The following is a 19,838-nucleotide window of genomic DNA, read 5'->3' as shown; positions in this document are numbered from 1 at the left end:
GGATCATGGCCAAAGCCAAAAACTAAGTGCAAAATGTAACCCTGGCAAAAATATAATAAACACTGCAGAGTGATAATAGATGTATGAAGCTGGTTTACATGCAGAATGGGCAGCATTAATGACTGAAATTTGACCATTACAAATGCGCTGTCGACATCCATTACTACAAGTACGTGAAATGCTAGATATAGAACTTAAAAAAGTGTGTTGGCTGCCTATTCATTTTTTTTTTTATGTTTTTTTGATATTTTTTTGATTTATGTTTATTGTTGAATTCTGACCATATTTTATAGTGCTAGTTTTGTTTTTTCTTGCCTAAAGAGAAATTCATCTGCTTTGAATTAAACAAGGGTTAAATAGGGCAAATCAGGGGCTCCTGCAATGTGTGCTATGAACTTTACTAAGAACAGAAAAGATGTTTTATTTCCTGTTCTGAGCTCAGTAAGGACCCACTATTAAACATATGCCTATACACAAACATCAGAAAGAATATGCTAGTAAACGGAAAGGGTCACTTCACAGTCTTCTAAGTTACACTTAACCCTTTCACTGCTAAGGGCTAAGTGTCTTTAATACCACATCTTTTCTGTAATTTTTTTTTTTTTTACACATCCACCAACAAAATTCACATACAAGATCTGACAATTCAGTCCTCATGCACACGAGACGCTGTTAAACGCGCTCAGAGGCAGTTGGACACTTTTTTCAACTGCCCCTGAACTCATTCAATATTATCCTATGTGTCCATGTACACAGTCTCATTTTTTGGTGTTTTTAGGCAGTTGTGTTTAACGTCGTTTTTCCAGAAGCAAAAAAATGGGTTCAGACGCAAAAGTTTTCCACGTTTCAGACGCCGCGTTTGCGTTTATGAGTGTTTTTAAAGGAACTCTATTTTTTGGACCAGAAAACACAGAAATATGATGGTAAACTTCAGCAGAGAATGACATTTTGCAACCGAGATACGGGGCCCCAAAGTCAGGTCGGAATATGTCAAGCACTTTTCTACAGCAGAGAATGACATGTTGTAGTGCTAGTTCCACTGTGTTGGCACACCAAATTTGGGGTTCCTAGCACCAAGTGGCCCAGAGATATGGGGCCCCAAAATCGGGTCGCAAAATGTCATTCCCTGCTGCAGAAAAGTGCTCGGGGAGGGTTTTTGTTATCATAACTAAACGCTTCTAGACGCAAACGCGGCTAAACGTGGCATGCAAACGCGGCAAAACGAGCGTTTCTAAACGCTGGTTTCAGCTTTTAAAAACATGTGTTCAGCAGAGTTTGCACCAGCGTCTTGTGTGCATGGGGGCCTAAGATCCCTTTCACACTGAGGCAGTTTTCAAGTGGTTTAGCGCCTTTAAAGCACCTCAAAACTGCCTCTCAAGCCTCCCAAGTGTGAAAAACTGCGATGGCAGGATGGGAAAAAAAATCCTGCAAGCAGCATCTTTGGGGCGGTGTAGGAGCGGTGTATACACCGCTCCTACACCGCCCCTGTCCATTGTAATGAATAGGCAGTGCAACATGGGCGCTTTTAACCCCTTGTTAATCCCTTATTGGGGGTTAAAAGCGCCTTGCTAGCGGCCAAAAAGCGCCGCTTAAACAGCGGTAAAACGCCACTAAAACAAGCACCGCTTTACCGCTAACGAACCCGCTGCCCCAGTGTGAAAGGGATCTAAAAGACTGAATCATTTCAGACAGCAAAGAATCTGGAACATTAAAATGACTTGTTTTATATGGCCCATGATTGCTGCAAAAACGTTTATTAACAATATTATTTCAATATAATACAATAAATACACTAAAATCATTATAAGCAAATGCACACAACAAAATGTAGTCTCCAAAATTTCTACTTAATATATCAGATACAATTATTATTATAATAATTGAATAAGTACAGTGATACCTCAGTTTGCGAGTAACGCGGTATACAAGCGTTTCGCAAGACAAGCTATAGTTTTTTTTAAATCCTTACTTGATTTGCGAGAGCTGTCTCGCAAGACGAGCAGGACTCAAACCGCTGGTGTATGGATTGTCATATGTGGCCAGAGGTCGGGGGCTCTGGAGAACTCAGAGACGCTCGGTGACCCTTGGAGACACTCAAAGACACTCCCAGCTGGGTGGGGCAGGCATAACGTGCGTCGGAGCACTCAAAAGTGTCAATAGTTCCTAAATGTGTCTCTGAGCTTCTCAGAGCATCTCCAAGCGTCACCATCGCTCCCGCACCTCTGGCCACATACAGTACTGCATACACCAGCAGCGGTTGTGGAACGAATCATCTGAGTTTCCATTATTTCTTATGGGGAAACTTGCTTTGATATACAAGCGCTTTGGATTACAAGCATGCTTCTGGAACAAATTATGCTCGCAATCCAAGGTATAAGACCCCTTTCACACTGCAGGCGCTACAGCGCTAAAAATAGCGCCTGCAAAGCGCCCTGAAACAGTCGCTGCTGTGTCTCCAGTGTGAAAGCCCCGAGGGCTTCCACACTGGATCGGTGCGCTTGCAAAACGGGAAAAAACCTCCTGCTAGCAGCATCTTTAGAGCGGTGAAGGAGCGGTGTATACAACCTCTCCTGCCCATTGAAATCAATGGGGCAGCATGGCTATACCACTGGCAAAGCACCGCTGCAGTAGCGCTTTGCGGGCGGTTTTAACCCTTTTTCGGCCACTAGCGGAGGTAATTTTACCTTATTGTATGTCAATTTAAAACTGTAGCGGAGATTTACTAAAACGGGTACACACAAAATCTGGTGCAGCTGTGCACAGTAACCAATCGGTTACTAATTTCAGCTTTGCAGCCTCTATGAGGACACTCGTGTGTGCTCACACCTGAGCTGGCTCTGAGTGTTCATAAGACACACAGAGTGGTGCTCAGCCCCGCCCCCTCATCACTGGATGTTATTGATAGCGGCAGGGGCCAATGGCTCACACTGCTGTATCTGAGCCAATGAGGAGGGAGAGAGCCTCTGCTCTTGTAAACATCACTGGATCAAGATCGGACTTGGGTATGTATTAAGGCAGGGCTGCGGGGTGAACTGCATGCAGAAGGTTTTTTTACTTTCAATCATAGAATGTAGTAAGGTAAAAAAAAAAACCTTCAGCCTTTACAACCACTTTAAGCTTTGCCAAAAAACATAAAAACTGATAGGTTACCATGCACAGCTGCACCAGATTCTGTGTGCTCCAATTTCAGTAAATCTTCTCCAGTGTGTATTACAGTGAAAATCAAAATGATGACCCCAAAACTCTTAGGCCTCTTTCACACGGATGATCCGTATGTCCGTTTTTCATCCATCCGTTTTCGGATGAAAAACGGACATACAGTCATCCCTATGGAGCGTCGGATGTCAGCGGTGACATGTCCGCTGACATCCGACCCCGCTCCGATCCGAAAAGTGTAACGGAGGAAAAACCTACTTTTCCCTCCGTTTTCGGATCGGATCGGATGACGACGGACACTACGGACCGTCATCATCCGATCCCCCCATAGGGGAGAGCGGCGCTCTGACAGGTCCGTCGCTGCACAGTGTGCAGCGATGCACCTGTCATCTTCCTGCTCAGCGGGGATCGGCGGAGCGATCCCCGCTGAGCCAGCGTGTGTTCACGGGGCGGATCATGACTGATCTGCCCCGTGTGAAAGAGGCCTTAAGGCTACATTCACACAACTGCGAATAGTTTGCTCCTGTCAGAGAGGATTCCAGAGCAGGGTTAATGTCGGGCAATCTGGTGCGCGCCACTTCACGCCGGCCCGCGCTGGGTGTTTGGCGCCAATCGCCCTATTTAGTGTGCTGGTGCACCTTGCTCGGTGCTGTCCGATCTGCAGTTCCCAGTTCCCGTACTTCCTGTTTTCCTGTCTGAAAGTTTGATCTCCCTGTGACCCGGCTTGTTTATTGGATCTTCCCCTGCTATCCGCCTGCATCTGACTCCGGCTTGCCTTTGACTTTGAATCTGCCTGCTCCCTTGTACCGTGCTGACCGCCTGCTGCCAACCCTGCCTGTGACCTGGACTTTGAATCTGCCTGCTCCCTTGTACTGTGCTGACTGCCTGCTGCCAACTCTGCCTGTGACCGGACCTGCCTGCTCTTCTCCTGCTCTGCACCAGTTAGCTGTGCTCCAGCCTACCAAGTACCTCCAATCCGCTTGCACCAGGACCCTGGGCCTTTTCTCCGCAAGTCACCCGCCAGGCTCTCATACCACTCTGCGCTCCCGTGCCTTCTGTTTACACTACCAGGGGCCAGGAACCAGATACGTAAAGGAGGCCTTCCCCTGCTATATCGGGTTCGTCAGTCAGGTACGTGAAAGTCTGACAGTATCAGACAGCCATGTCCGAGCCTGAGCAGGGGACCTCTCCCATGGAGGAACTGTGCAGACACCTGGCGGGTCTCACACAAGCTGTGAAGAGCCTTCAAGAAGGTTATACTAGACTGGAGGAACGAGTCCAGGTGTTGTCCTCACCTGCTAACCCACAAGTTGCTTCCACTGCTGGACTCTCACCTGCACCCTCTGTGGTTATGTTACCCCCTGAACCCAGGGTCCCTACACCCGAAAGATTTACTGGTGAGCGTAGTAACTACCAATCATTCCGTAACGCCTGCGAACTTTATTTTGCTTTGCTACCACGCACCTTTTCATTGGAAGCAACCAAGGTGGGCTTTGTGTTTTCCCTTCTGTCCAGTGAACCACAGACCTGGGCCCACCGCCTTCTGGAGCAGAAATCAACCTTTCTGGATAGCCTGGATACCTTCTTTGCCACTATGTCTCATCCGCCTTGCACGCCTTACAACAAGGACGCAGACCCGCAGAAGACTATGTCCTGGAGTTCAGGCGTTGGAGTTCGGATACGGACTGGAATGACGCTGCCCTGCGTTACCAATTTCGTATGGGCTTATCCGATGCACTTAAAGATGAACTGGCATGGGTCGGATTACCCCAAACACTGGACGACCTTATCAACCTGTCTGTTCAGATTGATCGGCGCCTAAGGGAGCGCCATTCCGAGAGGTCCGCCAACCAGTTCCGTCCCACCTGGGTCCTCCCCAAGGTCCCTAGTGCTACCAGCTCTGTTGGCCAAAGCCCTCATGTACCACCTACCTCAGTCCTCGATACCTCTGAACCGATGCAGCTTGGGCTTCTCCGCCCATCCCTCACTCCAGAAGAGCGACAGGGCCGACGAGTCAATAATCTATGCATGTATTGTGGAGAATCGGATCACTACGTGAGATCTTGCCCTAACAAGACACGTAAGTCCCTTTCAACTTCTTCTAAGTTTGCACCTGCCTTGCCTAACCTTGCTAACCACCTGGCTCTCTCCATTATTCTCCAGCTCCAGGACAGAATCTGCCAGTCTCGGTCATATTTGACTTCGGAGCATGCAGCTGCTTCATTGATCTAACTTTTGCTGCTCACCACCGCATTCCTCTCCAACCGAAGTCGCAGGGACTTGCTGTCCACCTTGCTGATGGTTCCACCCTTAGCTCTGGTCCGTTCACCCAGGAGACTATCCCACTGCTGGCTATCATGAGCACTCATCATCGGGAATTTCTTCGTCTGGACGCCATCTCTTCACCACTTTTCCCTATCATTCTGGGGATGCCCTGGTTGCAGGCCCATAACCCTAGCATTGATTGGGTCTCTGGGGAAATCAAGTTCCTTTCCAGTTATTGCCAACAGCACTGTTTGTACAGCACCCCTGTGAAATCCAATCAACTCTTGTGTCTGGATATTGACACTGAATCGCAGCAGGCGATTCCCGCTCCGTATCGGGACTTTTTTGATGTCTTTAGTAAAAAGGGGGCAGAGACCCTTCCGCCTCACAGACCTTATGATTGTCCAATAGAACTTTTGCCTGGACCTGAAGTTCCCTTCGGGAGAATCTTCCCCTTAACTGAGCAGGAGCTGGACACCCTCAAGGTGTATATTGATGAGAATCTGAAGAGAGGTTTTATCCGTCCATCCACTTCGCCAGCCGGAGCAGGCATTTTATTCGTCGAGAAGAAGGACCACTCTCTACGGCCTTGTATCGATTACAGAGAATTAAATAAAGTGACCATCAAGAATCGTTACCCTTTACCTCTCGTGGCGGAACTTTTTCAAAGACTGGGCTCAGCAAAAATCTTCACCAAACTGGACCTCCGTGGTGCCTATAACTTAATTTGCATCAGAGAGGGAGATGAATGGAAAACTGCCTTCCGTACCAGGTTCGGGCACTTTGAATATCTCGTCATGCCCTTTGGTCTGTGCAACGCACCAGCGACTTTTCAACACTTTGTTAATGACATCTTCCGTGACCTCCTGGACTTATAGGTTATAGTATACCTAGACGACATTCTGATCTTTTCCTCCTCAGTCATTGAACATCGCAGGCATGTCCGGAATGTTTTAACCCGGCTCAGGCAGCATGGACTTTATGCCAAATTGGAAAAATGCGAGTTTGAACTCCAGTGCATTCAGTTCCTCTGCCTAATCATCTCTATCAACGGCATTAAGATGAATCCTCAAAAGGTGGCAGCTATCCTGGACTGGCCCCCTCCCTCCGATAAAAAAGGGGTCCAATGCTTCATCGGCTTCGCCAACTTTTATCAGAAGTTCATAAGGGGCTTTTCTGCAATAATTGCCCCCATCACTGAACTGACCAAGCAGGGGAACCGATTCTGTTGGTCCCCTCAGGCGCAATCCGCCTTTGAAAAGCTCAAGGAACTATTTACCTCCGCCTCTATTCTGAAACACCCAGACCCTGCCTTACCGTTTGTCCTTGAAGTGGATGCATCAGAGTTCGCAGTAGGGGCAGTACTTTCTCAGCGGCAAGGTGCCAAAGCTCTCCTCCATCCAGTAGCCTTTTTCTCACGGAAGCTCTCCACTGCAGAGAAAAATTACGACGTAGGAGATCGGGAGCTCTTGGCCATTAAAGCCGCACTAGAAGAGTGGCACAGGGTGCCGCTCATCCCATTTTGGTCTACACAGACCACAAAAACGTAGAGTACCTGAGAACAGCTAAGAGATTGAGACCACGGCAGGCAAGGTGGGCCCTGTTTTTCTCTAGATTCCAGTTCCACATTACGTACAGGCCGGGCACCAAGAACATCAAACCGGATGCATTATCCCGCATGTTCCATGACTCCAGGGAATCCTTGCCTCCAGACACCATTCTCCCTGCTGGAAATTTTCTGCTACTTCAGGGGATCTCATATCTCAAATTAAACAAGCCTCCAGGAGTTGGTCTCCTTCTGCAGAAGTTAATGTAAGCATGCAAGATGGCCTGTTCCGATACAAGGACAAAATCGTGGTCCCAGAGAATCTGAGGGTGGCAGTACTGGAACTCTGCCACGACCACAAGTTGGCTGGGCATTTTGGTATTTTGAAGACAACAGAGCTGGTACAACATACTTTTTGGTGGCCTCAGCTAGCAAGCGATTGCAAGAGTTTTGTGGAATCATGCATCACCTGTGCTTGAAGCAAGAATAGCCGAGCGAAGGCCTGGGGCCTACTAAGACCCTTACCCGTTCCAGAAAGGCCACGGAAAATGATTTCGATGGATTTCATCGTAGAGCTCCCTCTGGCAGAAGGTTTCTCCACCATCTTCGTCATTGTAGACAAACTGTCTAAAATGGCCCATTTCCTGCCCATGAAAGGTACACCTTCAGCTTTGGAAACAGCGAAGATCTTCATCAAGGAAATAGTGCGATTACATGGAGTGCCTTCAAGTATAGTATCGGATCGTGGTGTTCAGTTCACTTCCAGGTTTTGGAAGGCTCACTGTAGTTCCCTTGAGATTGAATTGGCGTTCTCGTCTGCGTACCATCCCCAGATGAATGGGCAGACGGAGAGAACTAATCAGATGTTAGAACAATACCTTCGATGCTTCTCTGCCTTCTCACAGGACGATTGGGTCTCTCTTCTGCCTATTGCCGAGTTTGCCTACAACAATTCTGTGCACTCGGCCATCAAACAAACACCATTTTTTGCAAACTACGGTTTTCACCCGTCCTTTCTGACCGGCTCCTTACCTGAATGTGCGATTCCCGCAGTCTCCGAAACAATGAACTTCTTCGTCTCCAACAAAAAGTTACTACGAGAAACCATGGCTAGAACCCAGGAATACAATAAAAGGATGTACGACAGGAAGAAGCGAGGAGAACTCATGTTAGAACCTGGCAACCAGGTTTGGCTGTCTACTGTTAACTTAAAAATGGCTTGCCCCTCAAGGAAGTTGGGTCCCAAATTCATGGGTCCCTTTTCGGTCAAGAGGAAGATCAATGATGTGACCTATGATCTTGACTTACCCAATTCACTGAAGATCCACCCGGTCTTCCACGTGTCCTTGCTTAAACCTGTTACTCCCAATTCCTTTTCGGGTCGTAATACTGGCCCGCCTGAACCCGTAATCATCAACAATGAGGAAGAATTTGAGGTGGAAGCAATCCTGGACTGCAGGAAGAGACACAACCAAGTCCAATACTTAATCAAGTGGAGGGGATATGGACCAGAAGATAATTCTTGGGAACCGGAAAACAACCTGCACGTTGAAGAACTCTTAAGGGATTTTCGGAGTGCCCACGCGGATAGACTGGCCCAGCTGGGCATCCGGAGGCTGCCCTTAAGGAGGGGGCACTGTCAGAGAGGATTCCAGAGCAGGGTTAATGTCAGGCACTCTGGTGCGTGCCACTTCGCGCCATGCGCGCGCACGGTGTTTGGCGCCAATCGCCCTATTTAGTGTGCTGGTGCACCTTGCTCGGTGCTGTCCGATCTGCAGCTCCCAGTTCCCGTACTTCCTTTTTTCCTGTCTGAAAGTTTGATCTCCCTGTGACCCGGCTTGTTTATTGGATCTTCCCCTGCTATCCACCTGCATCTGACCCCGGCTTGCTTTTGACTTTGAATCTGCCTGCTCCCTTGTACCGTGCTGACCGCCTGCTGCCAACCCTGCCTGTGACCTGGACTTTGAATCTGCCTGCTCCCTTGTACTGTGCTGACTGCCTGCTGCCAACTCTGCCTGTGACCAGACCTGCCTGCTCTTCTCCTGCTCTGCACCAGTTAGCTGTGCTCCAGCCTACCAAGTACCTCCAATCCGCTTGCACCAGGACCCTGGGCCTTATCTCTGCAAGTCACCCGCCAGGCTCTCATACCACTCTGCGCTCCCGTGCCTTCTGTTTACACTACCAGGGGCCAGGAACCAGATACGTAAGGGAGGCCTTCCCCTGCTATATCGGGTTCGTCAGTCAGGTACGTGAAAGTCTGACAGCTCCGCTCAGAGGTGACTAGACACCACCTTTGGACACAGCAACAACCTGTGCTATGGCTGCACAAATACTGGCAGAAAAGCCGACCTGGATGCACACTGACTGCTTGCAAGGTCAGTCAGGGGCTCCATTCACATGTATCCGCTCAGGTCACTTTCTCCGGCTCTGACTGTGCTCATCCTCTTCCTCCTTACATATTGATGTGCCATCCTGGAGGAGTTGGCCTGCCTATGCAACCTCTATAGGGTCCAGGTATCGCCTCATGCTACCAGAAGTGACACTGAACGTAGCCAAATGCAAAACTAGTGAAAAACAGTCAGAAAAGATGAATAGGGAAAAAAATGTCAGTGGCCTCCACCTGTAAAAACATTCCTGTTTTGGAGGTCATCTCATTGTTGCCCATCTAGTACACCTGTTGTTAACTGAATTAACACCAAAGCAACTGAAACTGATTAACAACCCCCTCTGCTTTTTAACTGAACAGATCAATAATTCAATAAGTGCACTAGATGGGCAACAATGAGACGACCTCCAAAGCAGGAATGGTTTTACCAACTGCAAGATCTAAATGTTTGTTTAGCCAACAGTGAGTGCTCTCTTCTGGTCATACAATGTACTGTAGGTGGGCCCTTGAAGTCCTCATGTACATTGAAGGTCTTGCATTGTACACAATGACATCAAAGAGGGGGCGGCTGGCCACATGATCATATGGTGGGGAGAAATAAAGCACATAGTCTTTTGTTTTAAGTCCACGTCCCACACTATATAAGGCTGCTTACATAGCGGCCGTGTATAGTGTGTGGATGGAGATAGATTAAGCTAGATTAGGCAGGCAGGTTAGTTAGTGGCAGTGTATATGATATATATATATACAGTCTAGTGCATATACAGTATCTCACAAAAGTGAGTACACCCCTCACATTTTTTAAAATATTTTATTTTATCTTTTCATGTGACAACACTGAAGAAATTACACTTTGCTACAATGTAAAGTAGTGAGTGTATATCGTGTTTACCAGTGTAAATTTGCTGTCCCCTCAAAATAACTCAACACCCAGCCATTAATGTCTAAACCGCTGGCAACAAAAGTGAGTATACCCCTAAGTGAAAATGTCCAAATTGGGCCCAAAGTGTCAATGTTTTGTGTGGCCACCATTATTCTCCTGCACTGCCTTAACCCTCTTGGGCATGGAGTTCACCAGAGCTTCACAGGTTGCCACTGGAGTCCTCTTCCACTCCTCCATGATGACATCACGGAGCTGGTGGATGTTAGAGACCTTGCGCTCCTCCACCTTCCTCTTGAGGATGCCCCACAGATGCTCAATAGGGTTTAGGTCTGGAGACATGCTTGGCCAGTCCATCACCTTTACGCTCAACTTCTTAAGCAAGGCAGTGGTCATCTTGGAGGTGTGTTTGGGGTTGTTATCATGTTGGAATACTGCTATGTGGCCCGGTCTCTGAAGGGGGGGGGGGTCATGTTCTGCTTCAGTATGTCACAGTACATGTTTGCATTCATGGTTCCCTCAGTGAACTGTAGCTCCCCAGTGCCGGCAGCACTCATGCAGCCCCAGACCATGACAGTCTCACCACCATGCTTGACTCTAGTCAAGACACACTTAGTTGCCGCCACACATGCTTGACACCATCTGAGTCAAATAAGTTCATCTTAGTTTCATTAGACCACAGGACATGGTTCCAGTAATCCACGTCCTTAGTCTGCTTGTCTTCAGCAAACTGTTTGCGCTTTCTTGTGCATCATCTTTAGAAGAGGCTTCCTTCTGGGATGACAGCCATGCAGACCAATTTGATGTAGTGTGCGGCGTATGGTCTGAGCACTGACAGGCTGACCTCCCCACCCCTTCAACCTCTGCAGCAATGCTAGCAGCACTCATACATCTATTTCCAAAAGTTATGGTGCTAACACCAAATTTATCACACCTGCTCCCCATTCATACCCGAGACCTTATAACATAACATAAGACCATGACACCGGGGACAGAAAATGACTAACTGGGCCCAATTTGGACATTTTCACTTAGGGTTGTACTCACTTCTGTTGCCAGCAGTTTAGACATTAATGGCTGTGTGTGTCATTTCTTCAGTGTTGTCACATGAAAAGATATAATAAAATATTTACAAAATTGTGAGGGGTGTACTCACTTTTGTGAGATACTGTATATACTCAGTGTATTCTCTAAATCCAGTCAATGCAGGCAGTGTAGTTTATATAACACAGTGTATTAAAGTGGTTAAGGGGAACCCTGCGCCAAAATGTAAAAAACATGGAATACCAGGCCCTTCAGGTCTGGTATGGATTTTAAGGGGAACCCCATGCCAAAATAAAAAAAAAAATGGCGTGGGGGTCCCCCCAAAATCCATACCAGACCCTTATATGAGCATGCAATCTAGCAGGCCACAGGAAAAGGGGGGGTCACTTTGTGCCCATGTTGATGGGGATAAGGGCCTCATCCCCACAACCACCAGGCAAGGGTCTGTTGATGGGGACAAGGGCCTCCCCTATGTGAATGGGTAGGGGTACATTGTACCCCTACCCATTCACCAAAAAAGTGTTCTGGGAGCCCCCTTGTTAAAGGGGACTTCCAGATTCCGATAAGTCCCTGCTCGCAGACCCCCACAACCACCGGGCAAGGGTTGTGGGGATGAGGCCCTTGTCCCCATCAACATGGGGACAAGGTGCTTTGGGGGGACCCCAAAGCACCCTCCCCATGTTGAGGGCATGTTGCCTGGTACGGTTTAGGAGGGGGGCGCGCTCTTGTCCCCCCTTTTCCTGCGGCCTGCCAGGTTGCGTGCTCGGATAAGGGTCTGGTATGGATTTTGGGGACCCCCATGCCATTTTTTTAAATTTGGCGTGGGGTTTCCCTTAAAATCCATACCAGACCTAAGGGGCCTAATAATGGACTGGGGGGAACCCACGCCATTTTTTTCAATGTATATTGCTGGCATCCGACAATACATTACAGGGAAGGCTGACCGGGACTTGAGCCAGCACTGACACGCAGTCGGCCGCGGAGGTGACCTTCCACCCTGAAACACAAGAAATAGTCCCTCCCACAAGAACATCTACAGATGGGCGGACTGGGCGCTGGTTGGAGAATTTTTTTTTTAATTCTGCATGCATTCTGCACTCAGATCGCCCGGGCCCCCCTGCTGGCCAGGCCAGCTACAACAGGGCCAGTTGTACTGGCTTATCAGTGGCCCTGCTTATAACCAATGAATAACTGTCCAACTATGTGACTACTCACCCTTAACAGCAAGCCAAACTACTAAAGTTTTTCACACCAGTGCTACAAAAAATAATCAACCAGTGCAGCGCTATAGGAATAAACCCTAATAACAAATCCTCTACATTATTTTAAAATGTGACATCTCAACAGTGAAATAACACTTGGTAACACACTAATATACCTTTCCAAAGTGTGATATGTGAAAAATTTGTGTGTATCTCAGATGTGATAAATCCTAAACAATGCAATTCTGTGTAACAACCAAATAAAAACAGAGCTGAAAGAAACATGTAAAAATAGTGAAAAAAAATAGTCCATAGAATCTCTATGTAAACTCAGTTCTACTCCATTGCTCTTCCATGTGATCTTCTCATGCAGTATACTGTAACCTTGTGAGGTGCACATGCTCTCTACTTAGTGGTAAACAATGCTGCTCACCTTCACAATTGGACCTCTTAAAATTACAGGAGATCTAAACTGCATGTTTCCCATAAAGGGTTAACTCTCTGGCTACACTTCCATCACAACATGGCTCAGACATAAGAGAAAGAAAATAGAATAATGCTCACTGTCATCTTTATTAAAATGCTCCAAGCAGATTAAAAACACCTACATAAGTAAAAGAGTAAAATCGCATCACAGATATAAATTCATGCGCTGTGGAAGAACCACTGTATTGCTCATTAATGATAACACTTGGCTAACGCCTCGTCAGCGTGATGACGTCAGTGGCATAGCTCTAACCGATGCCAACTGACTTCATCAGAGTTGGGTTTCTTATTAGAGCTCTTGCTTTTTGTTATACTTTTACCTTACTTTACTGGTACCTTTTACCTTACTGGTTGGTGCAGAGTTCTCTTTATTGTTATGTTTAATATTACTAAAATATCGACTGCCTGTACCATGAGATAAATAATGAATGTGTTTTTTTTTTATTTACTTTTACTGTTATCTAATTTTTTGCAGTATTTACCTCACATTTTAACAGATTCACTTTCAATATTTTACTTTGATGAAGTGAGCCTTTTATTATCTCATGCAATGTTTTTAAAATATAAACAAAAAACACAAATATCACATGCAATATCTGAATTGAGCCTATAGCATGCAATAATAAAAGTCAATTCATCAAAGTAAAACCTAGAAATTGAGGTAAATACCGCAAATTTGATATTTGCTAAAAATATGAGGTACATACCGCAAAAAAAAAAAAAAGAAAAAGAGAAAAGAGGCAAATGATTAAAGTCAATTCACAAAAAAAAAAAAATAAATAAATAAAAAAAATATTTTATACGGACTGTCCAATCAGGTCTGGCCTGTCAGCTTTTTAGGCGGACCTGATCGGACCTTGCAGTCTCCCCTATGGAGCAGCGGATGTCAGTGGTGACATGTCCGCTGACACCTGATGATATCCGATCCTGCTCACAAAAACCAAAAAACTCTGCGCTTACTCTGTTAGGATAGCAGCTCGCACAACAAAACAGGAAATTTTGTAAAAAAAGGAGATGTATAAAAATGTGCAGCGCTACTTAAAATGAGAAAATACAATCATAATATTGCATACAGTATAACATTAGAGACACATAGATGTGCATGTCACACACTTCATGTGACTGTAAAAAATGCTCCAACAGATATTATGTGACCCGTGATATACAATACTCCAGCAGATGTTGGGTATGAACAAATTGCAAAGAAAAGTCCCTTATTGTAAATAGAATGATTCCATTTCACGTGTGAGTGGTTAATAAGACTGCAGACAGATATGGTGTGTCACCCACGTGGAAGCAGTGCAGGCTTACCAGATAAGTTGGACTCATAAAACGTACGCTTAATGAGTCAATAAAGCTTATATTGCCATCCGGCAATGGAATAGATGGTTCAGCCAGACAGTGGTGTCATCCGGATAGCATCAAGGATTTTCACTAGCGACTCCCCAACTTTTAACTTGGTCTCGATGAAAATGATCCAAAAAAAAGAAGAAGGGGACCATATAGTGTAATAACGTTTGGTGTAACCAATTTTTTTAAAAAGTAAAACACTTAGATTTTCCAAGATAAAAAAGCGCTTGTAAATAAAATTATGGCAGGCAGTGGAGTCTCCGATGCGTTTCGTCTAATCAGACTTCATCTGGGGTACTCTACCACTGCTGCCAACCCCTTTATAAAGGTACTGTGACCCCCCATGATGAGAATCCAGCTCGTGTCTGTTAATGGAATGCACTTCCGGGTATCGCCAAAATGGCGGACCCGCGTGCGTTTCAAGCCTCCTTTTAGATGTACAGTGTGCGTTCCAGCACTCCTATCTGTATATTGAGTGATGTTATATGTCTCAATTTCTAAATGCATGACATTTATAAGACTCCTTATGCTCTGAGAAAAGTAAAAGGCATTCCCACATAAAATAAAACAAAGTGGTAGGGGTTTCCAGATTTTGATTATTATAATTATGACATTTTACAAACTAGTGGGAAGCTTGGTTCACACTACTCTGTGATGCGATTTGCAGTGCAATTATGTAGTGCAACTTGCTTGCATTTTGGATGTGGTTTGCATATTCTATGGGCACTATAAATTGCACTAAAAGTAATACAGGAACTTTTTCCAAAAATGCAGTGCCCGTAGTCGCACATATGTGAATAGGCAGTGAAAATAATGTGATTTCCTTTGTCATTCAATTCTGTGCAACTCAAGTCACATCTGAAATCACACTAGTGTGAACCAGCACTGTCATTCAGTGATGGCGAGAAGGCTGGTTATCATCTTAGCACACAATGGTGGATTCAGGCAACTCAAGTGTATATTTAGTTTTGTTTTGAATAAAGTTGGTTGATTTACATTACATTGAGAGCGTTCCTGTTACTGGTGGTTGCCAAGCAACAGAAAGGAAGTCTGCGCTCCAGGCAGCGAGGGTAAATGAAAGCGAGGCTTGGTTTCCAGGAAGGAGCTGACAGAGTGGCATCGTGGGAGAATCCAGTGTGAAGTCAGAGCAGTAGAAGAGGTAGTGTCTGTGATGAAGCAAAGCAAGGAATACTGCTGACTTGTTGATGTTTGGTGCAGTGTGTTTGATGGGCTGCTCCCTATAGTATGCTATTTTTTTGCAAGAAGCTGCTAGACTGCAGTGATATGTGGCCCAGGCTCATTAGTTTGCAGAGTCAGAGTTCATGGGGCAGCTTAGCAGAGCGGGGACTGTGTAGCTTGTATGTCATGTAGCTCATTCAGTACAGATGAGTGTAGCTGATGTATATGTCATTTTTATATTTGTGTTTCAGGCTATGATAAACTTCTGTCCATCGGAAATGTTGGAACATTGCTGATCATTGTATTGTGACAGCTGCAGGTACTAATGTCAGGATACATGACCCAGCAGGGGGGATCCCTCCATCTACCTGGCTAGCTTTATACCGATTGTCTGTTTCTGTGATTGTAATGTAGAACAAAAGCAATTGCTGTGTGTGTGTGTGTGTGCACACACCGCAAAAAGGTAGAACAGTAGTAGCAACAATTCCTTAAATCTGACCCCCAGCTTTCCCTTCAGTCTTGCACAGTTATACAGGCTCCTCTCCATGGCTTACTCTGATTTCACTGCACACTCTGAGCTTCTTACAGTGTGCATTCGAAGCTGCAGCAAGTCACGTAGAGCCCTCATTATTTCCAGCATCATCTAGTCTAAGTGGTACTAGCCTTCCTCTTTTATTCATTGGATTTTAGTTTTTTTTTCATTCATGCAGGCTTAGCAGCACATGTGGACATTACCAGATGAGAGTAATGTTAGCGTCCATGGGTAAATGCAGATTAGCTCAGAACTTGCATGCAAATAGGAACTCTTGACTTCACCTGATGTGCTGCTCCTCCCACCAGCCTTTATCTGCTTGCAATACATAGAGAAGCACAGAGACCCAGTGATGACATCACTAGTTCTAAAATCTACTATGTAATTATAATAACAGGTTTTGTTTAAAAATTGCCTTTAAAGCTGTAATCAACTCCTGCAAAAAAAAAAAAAATTAAAAGTCAGCAGCTCCAAATCCTGCAGCTGCTGACTGTTAAAGTGGTAGTAAACCCACTTCTTCATCTCTTACCTGTACGTACTGTGAATATCTCCTAAAGTTGCACTGTTTAGGAGATCTTATGAGTACATGCAGCCGGTGACGTCACCAGCGCATGCACTCTAAAAGTCCCGCATACTAGAGCTGCACGATCTAATCGTCAAGAATTGTTATCGCAATTTTTTTTTTTTTTCCCCCCATTGTGATCTTGATAAAAGTGTTTCACAATTCTTGCTATGCAAAGGATTCTCTCTGCTCTTCTGAAGCCACAGCGGTCAAAAGAAAGGAAGAGAAAAACTGGGCAGTCTGCCAAGAATCACAACATTCTTTAGCAGTGGAACTTAAGTATAAACATTGTAACCATTTGTCAATGAAATGGACTTTGTGTGTAAGTGAGGAAAGTTTAAACACTAATGCCCTGTACACACGATCGGACATTGATTGGACATTCCGACAACAAAATCCATGGATTTTTTCTGACAGATGTTGGCTCAAACTTGTCTTGCATACACACGGTCACACAAAGTTGTTGGAATGTACATCAGGACTATAAACGGGGCAGCAGCCAATGGCTTTTGTCTCTTAATTTATTCTGAGCATGCGTGGCACTTTGTGCGTCGGATTTGTGTACACACGATCGGAATTTCCGACAACGGATTTTGTTGTCGGAAAATTTTATAGCAAGCTCTCAAACTTTGTGTGTTTGAACTTCCTATGGAAAATGTGTGATGGAGCGTACACACGGTCGGAATTTCCAACAACAAGGTCCTATCACACATTTTCCATCGGAAAATCCGATCGTGTGTACAGAGGGCATAAGGACCCTTTCACACGGACGGATAGAATTGTGCTTTTAGCTGCGGATTTTCTAGTTTTCTACCACAGCTAAAAGCACACAATGCTTTCCTATAACCCCATTCACACACTGGATTTAGCTGCAATTTCATTACATGCGGTTCCGTGCGGATAGAAAAAATAAAATTGACTGCGTCCAGGAGCGATTTAGCGCAGCTATCTGCACATAACTAAAGGTGTAACTATTTCTCCTGCAGATAGCAGTGGCAACAAGGAAAGAAAAGCAACAGGAAGCATATCAGAAATGGCAAGAATGTTCCAAACGCAGCTAAACGTAGCTGCATGTAAACGCACGTAAACGCAGGTAATCTCACTGTACAAATGCAGCTGATCGCAGTGTCTGTAGTCTTGAATTTCACAGAACATGTTATATTCTTTTAACTGCGGCAGAACAGCCGTCTGTGTGAAAGGCGCCTAAACCTTTTTCTGACGTTTGTTGGTTTCAAGTTGAAATCATTTTTTATTATTGCTAGAAATTTACTTAGAACCCCCAAACATTATATATATTTAGTAGACACCCTAGAGAATAAAATGGTGGTTGTTGCAATATTTTATGTCACTCTGTATTTGCGCAGCAGTCTTTCAAATGAAATTTTTTTGGAAAAAAATTAATTTAATGAATTTAAAAAAAATAAAAACTAACCAGTAAAGTTAGCCCAGTTTTTTTTTTTTGTATAATATGAAAGATTTTACGTCGCGAGAATCATGATCTTTTTATTCTAAGCAAAAAAATTGTGATTCCCATTTTGGGCAGAATCGTGCAGCTCTACCACATACTGATCTTCAGAGCCTGTGCTGTAAACAGCGCACCCCCGGCCACTCATGTAGCCGGAGGCGGCAAACCTGGAAGGAAGACCGGGTAAAGGTGGAAGGTTTGTCAGCTGTGACAGCGTGCCGCTGGAGGGCTTCTTTTTAAGGTAAGTCTCTCATAATGTACTAGTATGCAATGCATATTGGCATATTATGATTTTGCCTTGCAGGGGATTTTTATTTTTTTCCCTTAACTGTGGTTTACTACCACTTTACTAACAGGGCACTTACATGTTCAGGGATCCAGTGCCATCCTCTCCTGGGCTGGGTCTTCACTAGCCTTCAGGTTCCTAGACATTCAGGCATCTTAACTGGGAGCAGCTGGCTGTGCTGCTTGTGGCTTCACAGCCGGTTTCCCACTGCGCATGTGCGAGCCACCCTGTGCATTGTAAATGGTCCCGCAGTCTTCTTGGACCTGTGATGTGCCCAGATGACTGTGGGGAGGGGGAGAGGAGAACTTCCGCTTGGATTGCCTAGGCTGTCAAAACTAGGTATCCGCTCCCACCCCCCCTGAAAAAAATTACATGCCACATCAGAGGCGGGTTACAGGAAGACTTAAAGCAGAATTTCCCCTTTTTGGCTGAAGCTCCGCTTTAAAGCTGGACTATACTTACCTTCAATAAAGCAATGTACCGTCCTGGAACTCCCCGCCGGCCACTGACATCTTCAGGCGGGCAGCTTCTGGGTCTCAATCACTGCTCGCTGTCATTGGCCGGGCTGAGATGATGTCATACAGGATTTCTCTCAGCTTCAGCATTGTCGAATCTGTACAGTGAGCTGTATGTGCCTCGCTTACTGCACAGAGGCGCACAGGCAGGTAAGTAGCTTTAATGCAGAAGAGACAAAGCATGTCTCTTCTGCATTTAAAATCCTGCCTCTCTGCCCCTTTTTTATTATCTAGTATAAAGTTCCACTTTAACATGTTGATAAGAGGGGGAGGGATGGAACAAGGAAGGCAACATATAAGGAGCCTAAATGTCATCTGTAACACGATTCAAGTGACTCTTCTGCTACAGCAACTCTGATGTCTAATGTTTGTTTTATGAATTGCCAGGACTGGCCTTACTTAGTGTAGTAAACATCATACTGTACTAGATATGCCTTTTATCTTTTTTTTCCAAAAGTTATAGCTAGTTATATACCAGTGCCATCTTAATAGCATCGTGGGCCCCTGGGCAAAGTAATGCTCTGGGGCCCTACCAGCCTGCCCCAATTTATGCACCCATTCTCAAAAATATAAGTAAAAATAGTAGATAGAATTAAACACATTTGTATTAGTACTTTCAATAAAAGTGATTTTAACCAATAAAAAGTATACTCTAAATTAAAGACTAATTAACACAAAGGGCACAGTACGGGGGGGGGGGGGGGGGTCTAGAGGGCACATTACAGGGGGAAGGACAGCACAATATGGGGAGGGTAGGAAGGCACAGTAGAGGTGGGGGGGCCGGGGGAAACGGTTTGGTGGGCAGGAGGACACAGTTCATGGGGGGGGAAGGAGGGCACAGGAGGACGGGGGAAACGGTTTGGTGGGCAGGAGGACACAGTTCATGGGGGGGAAGGAGGGCACAGGAGGACGGGGGAAACGGTTTGGTGGGCAGGAGGACACAGTTCATGGGGGGGAAGGAGGGCACAGGAGGACGGGGGAAAC

The 19,838-nt window shown here is 45.6% G+C and overlaps 2 protein-coding genes across 3 annotated transcripts in view; one reads left to right on the top strand and one right to left on the bottom strand.

Annotated features, from left to right (window-relative positions):
- Positions 1-19,838, bottom strand: part of MLLT3 (MLLT3 super elongation complex subunit) — a 401,860-nt gene that overhangs the window by 376,497 nt on the left and 5,525 nt on the right. The gene's annotated exons all lie outside the window — the stretch shown is intronic.
- Positions 15,357-19,838, top strand: part of FOCAD (focadhesin) — a 278,787-nt gene continuing 274,305 nt past the window's right edge. The window contains exons 1-2 of one of the 2 annotated variants that reach the window (XM_073636321.1): positions 15,375-15,474; positions 17,575-17,681. The gene's annotated coding sequence lies outside the window, so the exon portion shown is untranslated. Of the gene's footprint in view, positions 15,475-17,574; positions 17,682-19,838 lie in introns of both variants that reach the window. The other variant, XM_073636312.1, reaches the window with a different exon arrangement.

Source organism: Aquarana catesbeiana, linkage group LG01 (assembly GCF_042186555.1).
Source record: "Aquarana catesbeiana isolate 2022-GZ linkage group LG01, ASM4218655v1, whole genome shotgun sequence".
Lineage (NCBI taxonomy): Eukaryota > Metazoa > Chordata > Amphibia > Anura > Ranidae > Aquarana > Aquarana catesbeiana.
This window is presented reverse-complemented; position numbering and strand designations above follow the sequence as displayed.